Below are 8,086 nucleotides of genomic sequence, written 5' to 3' on the forward strand. Positions count from 1 at the left end.
AAATAATTTCAACAGAATCTAACTCAAATCCTTCTGCGCACACACCTTGAGTGGTAGCAGTAGCACCCAGACATTCAGTGTGAAGCTGTGAACAGGGTCAGATCGAATGGCTAGCCATCAGCATTTTGGCAGCCTGCAGCACGTATCTCAACATTGCCAATCACTGTGTACAATTTGTATCTCCCACATGCATATTTTGGCATCCTGAATCATAACATTGTCAGATCATGCGTGCTAAGCATGCATGTGAATAGAACTGTTAGGTGAGCTCTCTAATAAAGTTTATACTCTACGCAGCACTCTCTTAAGTGCATCCACGACAACGACAACTACTACTATCTGGACAAGGTTATGCTGATTGTCGTGTCGCAGGACGCCGACATCTCCGTGCCGACGGGGCGCACGTTGAAGTACGCCGGCTGCTTCGGCTCCGGGAGGACCGCGCCGTCGCAGCTGCCCAGCATCCTGACGACCTCGTCCATGGCGGGGCGGTCGTCCGCGCTCTCCTGCACGCACAGGAGCGCCACGTGGACATACCTCTCCATCTTCATGGTGTAGCCATACTCCCCGTTCCCTAAGCTGCGGTCCACCAGCTCCGGCCATTGCCCGGCTCTCCACAGCAGCCATGCCTGTGCAAGAAAAGTAGAGCAGATGACTATCACAAATTTAATGTGCCTTGTCTCTGACGAACATATGTAATCATCTTCAGCAGACAATGTGATAAGATTTATATCTAGTAGAATGTATATATTACTAACATATGCTATTAGCTTGTACAGTTTGCCATCGAATCTGTAGGAGCCAGTGGTCATGGTGCCGCTGATGATCTCCAGGAGCAGCACACCGAAGCTGAAGACGTCAGACTTGACCGAGCAAACTCCATCCGAGGCATACTCCGGAACTATGTACCCACTTGATGATAATATATACAACACAATCATTGAAGTTAATTAATATTAAAATGGAGAATTGGAGATATTCTAATGTAATAAACTAAACTATATATACAAGTCAACTTCGGATTTGTCTTTGGATCGACTCTACTTACTGTGTGCCCACAATTCGAGTGGTGTTTGACTCGGCCACGCTAGAGCTGAATATCCTGGCCATCCCAAAATCTGAGATTTTAGGGTTCATCTCGCTGTCCAAGAGAATGTTGCTGGCTTTGAGATCCCTGTGGACCACGCAGAGGCGCGAGTGGATGTGAAGGTAGAGAAGCCCCTGGGCTATCCCGTCGATTATATTCAGACGTTTGGGCCAATCTAGTGACGCTCCTTTTTTACTGTCTGATGAAGAAGACATGCCATGCAAATAAAATGTGCACGGTCAGAGTTAGTTTAGACTGATGAGAAAATAAAATTTCATAAATTTCACTGGATAAGAATTGGTTTTTATTAGACGACGACTTTGCCATCAAGGAAAAAAAAAAAATCCCCCATCAGAAGATTCAATTTCAATAGAAGCACATCATTTCATTTCTCGAGAATTTCTTATTTCTCATCAAGGAGAAGAACTTATTGGGACAAGTTTTCAAGGAAATCTTTTGGCACACTAAATATATATACATACCGAATATGATGAGGTCTAGGCTTTTGTTTGGCATGTACTCATAGACCAGAATCTTCTCGATGCTCCCCTTCAATACAGCAGCCCAGCAGCCTGACTAGATTCCTGTGCTGAAGCTTTGCAATGAGCTGGATCTCATTCTTGAACTCTAGCAAGCCTTGCAAAGAACATGGGCCAAGTCTTTTCACTCCTATTTCAAGTCCATCAGGCAGCACTCCCTGACAACACCAAACATATATATACTACTTGATTTGAAGATAGAGCAAAGGACTTATTGTGAATGTCTGAACATCACTGAAAATGGCATAAATATACCTTGTAGACAGCACCGAAACCACCTTGTCCAAGTTTGTTTTCAATCGAAAATCCATTAGTAGCGCCTTTCATCTGAGAGAAATCGTAGAGCGAAAACCCTGAGTTGCCTTCTTCCAATCTCCAGAGGTTGATCACATTTTTAACAGCAATAGCCAACCTCCGTAATTCCGACCGCGCTAGTTCTGATCACAACAGGTTGGTAGAAATTCGATGATTAAGGTTCAGACAAAGGAAAAGGGGGATTTTTTTTAAAGTTTCTTTGTGAGTTTATATAAACGCGAGAAATTATACCTCGCTTTCGCCATAGTTTGATCCATCTATGGAGAAGAAAACTAGCAGACAACAAAAGTAGAGAAACAACGGCTATGGTGGTCCAGAGCCAAGTCTTGCTCGCTGCGTTAAAACCAAATGAACTGTGAAATGTGCTCATGTTTAATTTGTAAAAAAGAGCTCTTTGTCCCCTATATGTACTCTACCATTCTCAAAATAAATATCATCCAGAGTCTTGTAGTCCACTTTTGAAATATTTTGTTTGCTAATTTACACAATATAAATATCGTTTGTCATGGATAGACATGATATGATCAGTAGAGTTTGTCATGAAAGCCACTTTATATATCTGTATTTTCAAGTCATCTTTGCTAATCTACATTTAGAAAACAAATAGTTTGATAATGTCGTTTAATTCCATTATGTGAAAACGGAAAAAAAATGTTAGTGCGTTTTGGATGAAAAAAAAAGGATTACATACGTTTGGCCTGTTTTTGCTTGTGCAGGTCGACTGATAAGTCGGCGGTGTTAAAGAAGGTGTCGTCCGTCTCGTACCGCACGGTGCACCGCGGCACAAGGATCCTGCCGCCATGCTGCCCGCTGGAGAACGTGGCCGGGAACGCCGAGATGAGGCCGTCGAGGCACGCGCGGCACCGGTCCGGCGACATGTCGACGGTGCACTGCACCAGCGCTAACAGCGTCAGGCGATGCTCGTCGAACCACGACCGCCCCGTGGCGTACCTGCCGGGCTTGCCCGCGGCGACGCCCGCGATGGTGGTGACCAGCTCGCGGACGAGCGCGTCGAACCGGCGGGCCGCGTCGGCGGGGGTCACGAAGTTGGTGTTGTTCCCGGCCCACTTGGGCGCGTTCCCGCCGTCGGTGCCGCCGGAGACGAAGTCGGCGCCAGAGAGCCGCAGCTGGTAGCGGTCGTAGAAGAGTGTGATGTCTCTCAGGCGCGGGCCGCAGCCGAACGCGTTCTCGGAGTCGTTGATGGCGCTGGACAGGGCGTCGCGGAGCCCCCGCTCGCAGGCGTCGCCCCTGAAGTCCCCCCGGCAGAGCGCGAGGCCGTAGGCGGCGTCGGGCGACGCGCCGGCGGCGCCGACGGCCGAGCCGTTGGCCCGCGCGCCCGCGACGAGGATGGTGGTCAGCGCGTTGAGGTTGGACCTGTAGGCAGCGTCGCTGCTGTTGCCCGCCCCTGCAGCCGCAGGCATGCCGCACTTGTGGCCCAGGATGGTGTCCTCCGCGGCGGCTGGCGCCGCCTGCATCGTCGCCGCGTAAGCAACCAAGGCAATGGCGAGGAGGCGGCGGCGGACGCTGTAAGCCGACATGCTGGCGCCGCACGTACGTGTATTGATCGAAGAGACCCAGACGTCTAGGGCGTGTACCTTGGTAGCTGAAGGTAGTAGCAACTAGCAAAGTACAGGTACGTAGTTGGCAATTTGGCATGGAGATCGTCGTTCATGTTCAAGGAGCTCTTATAAGCACGGATCGGAGGTTGCTGTTGATATTTTTTGTTGGCTGCTGCTCTAAGCGCGCTCTATCATCGTCGATCCAGAAATGTAATAATCCAGCATCGTCAGCATGGACCAAGGCATATAGTTGACCAAGATAATTTGGTAGAAAAACCTCGTCCGATCCCGGCCGGGCTCTGTTGAAAACAATGAAACCGTGAGTTTTCTTGTTGCTTATCTCATATTATATTTAATTAACAAGCATTAATTACTTGAAGAAAGTGCTTAGTACTTCATACATAGTGTCGGATACCATAAAAAGGGTACCCTAAGCAAGAATCGAAAAATTGCTTAGACCTTGTAAATATCGAGGCCAAGAGACAACCACGGGGCATCGGCCGATTCTCCGATTCGCCCGAGATCCCCGCACCGCAAGGCCTCGGTCGAGGGACCGACTCTCCGGTTCGCCCGAGGCCCCGTCCCGCAAGGCCTCGGACGAGGTACCGATTCTCCGATTCGTCCGAGGCCCCGCGCCGCAAGGCCTCGGACGAGGTACCGATTCTCCGACTCGCTCGAGGCCGGCTCGGCAACGACCCCGCCACCGCCGCCTCGACCGATTCCTCTGACAGAACGTCACATCCAACCAACGCGTCCAACCACTCCTGCGACGTCAGCCGCACGTCGGCACAGTACAGCGAAGTGGCCGACGAGATGGGAGTCACATCGACGCCATACCGTCCAGGACAAGACGGCGCGGGGGTTACCGGTCGCTGTGCTCGGCGCTGTACCCACGACTGAGACCAGTGCTGCACTATGCCGCCTAACCCCTGCTCCAAGGACAACGCGGCATGGAAAGTCAAGTCCAGGCCCCTGTAGCCTCGGAATCGACATACAAGGACAACTGCTCCCTCCGAGCCTCGGCCACCCCCTTCCGAGTTCCTGTAGCCTCGGGGCTCGCGCCCGCCGAGTCCCCCACGACGGTCCAGCCTCTGCATCGACTGGGCCTCAGCTTTGGGCCTCGGCTCTCTACGTTGTCGGCGCTTTGGGACCGGCACGTCGTCTGTAGTATGCACCATACCCTGCGTCAAGCTACAGGGGCTCCCACGTCGCGCATAGGACCAAGCTCCTGTATCCTCAGAGTCAGCACACCCGCGCCATCACATCAACCCGGCCTCGGCACTCCGCGCCGGTCAAACATACAGCAACCAGCACGCCTCCAACAGAAGAAGGCGCGCCTGCCACCACAGGAGCTGCCCGCGTCGCACAGGACCAGGCGTGACCGGCGCGTCGCTCCAGTGCACCGAGGACAAGGCCGCTCCACCGACCTGTATCGCCACAGTGGCAAGCCATAGGGCTCAGGCGCGCTGCCTCCGCTCAGGAAACGCCGCGTAGCAAATCCATGTACCGTTCATTGTGCCCCCCTTCGACTATAAAAGGGAGTGATCCAGGGCCACTTCTAGGAGGCCGATCGGACACACGCGCAAGCAAGCGCACAATACTCTGTAACACACACGCTTCCCCCACTGCGAGAGATCAACATCTCAAGCAACCCACGCCACTCTGCGCGGAGACCTAGAACTAAGCTCCCTCTCTCGTCCAGCTTATAAGCCCCTACTACAAGCACCTCGGTGCAAGGAATACAAGATCGCTCCCTTAGACTGGACATAGGGCACCTATTGCCTTGAACCAGTATAAACCTTGTATCTCTTTGCATCACCATCCGGGATTAGGGACACGCAGTACATTTTTAGCCGGTTGAGGACCCCTGGTCCAAAACATCGACAGTTGGCGCACCAGGTAGGGGCGCTACTGCGTGTCAGCTTAGTCATCCCAACAAGTTTCGGATGGTAGACCCCAGTGCGACCACTGCGTCTCGGCACGGTGATCTGGTTCGGGAACCTAGAGTTCATGTCTCTAGGAAATGAGTACGAATATGGTACTCCTCACACCTAGAGCCCCACCGACCGAAGACAACACCACGCACCAGCAGCCTAGGCGTAGGCGGCACCCGGGACCACCGCTCTTGTCGCACTCGCCAGGCACGACGCGGGTGGGACCACCCCGACACCGTGCGAGCTCAGGACGATGCAGCCGCGCTCCGCCGGTATCCCATGCCCGGCTATTGGTATAGGGTCCTCTGGCTGGGGACATGTCTAGCTTAAGCCTGGGCAAGGGAAGGACGCTGGTGGCGTGCGGCGACGCCCCATCATCAAGCTCTGCCCCGCCGCCTCCTGAGGAGTCCACTCCGACGGAGCGGAGCCCAGCGATGGCATCATCCCCGTACCCCTTCGGGTTGAGCAATGCCGCCGTAGCCTATGCTTCTGCCTATGCTTCTATTGACACCGTTTTTTGCACGTGTCAAAATGATCAGAGTGGGCTAATCGGCAGAGGAGAGTTACTGTATATGCTGATAGCCGATGAAAATCAGCTTGTAAAGATGGTTGCCGATGAATGGTGGTGATCGATGGAAAGGTTGATTTAGACTCGAGCGTTGCCGATAAGGTTGGAGATGTTATTGTCGATGCCGATGAAGGAAGGCTTGAAGACTACTAGCCGATGAAACAGGAAGTATACCGATAGAAAGGAGGTCGGTGAGATTTCCATCGTAATTGAGGCGGACAGGGAAATAGATAGGAGTTGATTTTCCTTTTCTATATTTGTTAGAGTATGATTCATGTAAGAGTCACGTGTTTCCTTAGATATGGACTTGGTGTCCTAGTTGTGTTTGGTTATGTCTCTTTAAATCAGGGTATAAATATAGAGTGAGGGGCAATGTAATAATAAAAAAAAAGAATCAATATCAAGACCAATTTTTACTCCTATTTGCATCTACTTACTTTTCGGCGACTTCGTCAATTTGCATATTTTTCCTTTTTACGAGTTCTCATTGATTCGGCGAGTTGCATAGCTTCAGTGCGACCTTCGGTGATTCTTGAGTTCCGCGTGAGTACCTCTTGGCCGTGACTTCCGGGCGTATCGCTGTTGTCAGGACCAAAGTGCTCATATCTTCATCCTTGTCGATTAACAGGTCAAATCGACTAGCACGCTTTGGATATCGATTCGGATATTAGCCCTTTGTGTTTGTAGATCCACTTTTGCATCAACACATCTTTTGGCACGCCTAGTGGGACCAATCAATCCGATCAATATGTTCAATTCCGAGATCGATTCAGGGAACATTATCGCGGTATTAGAAGAAGATCTTAAGGAAGAGCAAAGGCAGGCTATGGAAAAGGCTGTAGAAGAATACAGGCAGCTTTGTCTGAAATCGTTTAGCCGGAACAAGAGTGGACAAGTCATCCAGAAGCAAGATTTGTCGTTGCCTCGGCAGGTTACCTTTAACTCCAATCCTAGTAAACTTCAAGAGATGGTTAATTCTGCAGTAAATCATGCTTTGATTAATCATTCCAATGTGCTATCCAATACTGTTCATAATGCTGTGGTTCGAACTCTCAAAGAAGGACAAGCGTCACCGCATTACGTTGGGCCTGCCTATCACCAACCAGAGCCGGCATCTGTCAAAACTCCATCGGTTCCCTCGGCCGTTGTGGGTACAGAAGTTACTTCTCCTCCAGTATCGGCAGGCTTACCTAATCTTCAATCTACACCGATACGATCAGATCCGGTACTACCAGGAGGACGAGTTCAGCTTAATACAGATCTATCGGCATCAGCTATGTCAGGCCATGTGTCTCAGAATAGCCAGATTCCTACTAATTGGTGGGGATATGGTATGCCTCCGGAGTCATCTGCTTTCAATCGTGGGTTACCTCAAGTGTTTGATGCAGTAGAAAAAGCTCCTATACCATCGGCTATTTCACCGATGGCTCAAGTGCCTCAATATGCCACAGCAACTACTGTGCAACCAACTCCAGGAGGTTTCCAGATGCCTTTGGTTCAAACACCCAATTCAAGTCCATCGGCAAGCTTACTGCCGATGCAGCAGAAAGCCCCTGCTATGAGTCAAACTGGGGTTCAGTTCATGCCTCAAGCTGGCTATAATTATCCAACAATGTCAGCAAATTACCAGCCATCGGTAAGTTTTGTACCGATGAGTTCTAATAATGGCTGGTCAGGACAGTTACCTGTTCAACATACAGTTCAGCAAAATCAGCAGGTTGCAGGGATTCAATAAGGTCATATGCAAGCTGGTTTCCAGAATCAAGCATCGGCAGCTCAGCCGATGAATCCTTTCCAACAGGTTAATGGACCACAAGTAATGGCAAATATGCTGATTGCTAGAGATCGTGGGCCACAAAGATATGTGGAGGGATATCAGCAGGTACCTCCCGTAGAAATTCAGCCAGTTCGTCAGTAGGAGGCTGATGCTTTTTGGGCCGATAAGATAGCAGAAATTATGAAGGATCAGTTTGGGATAAAGCCCAAGATCAATACTTATTCTTATCGGACTCCATACCCTCCTGCATATGATTTAATTCCTCTCCCAAATCGGTACAAGGTACCAGATTTCACTAAATTCTCTG

General features: G+C 50.5%; 1 pseudogene; it reads right to left on the reverse strand.

Annotated features, from left to right (window-relative positions):
- Positions 1–335: 335 nt before the first annotated feature.
- Positions 336–3,479, reverse strand: LOC136549214 (cysteine-rich receptor-like protein kinase 19; annotated as a pseudogene).
- Positions 3,480–8,086: the final 4,607 nt, after the last annotated feature.

This window comes from Miscanthus floridulus, chromosome 4, assembly GCF_019320115.1.
Source record: "Miscanthus floridulus cultivar M001 chromosome 4, ASM1932011v1, whole genome shotgun sequence".
Classification (NCBI taxonomy): Eukaryota; Viridiplantae; Streptophyta; class Magnoliopsida; order Poales; family Poaceae; genus Miscanthus; species Miscanthus floridulus.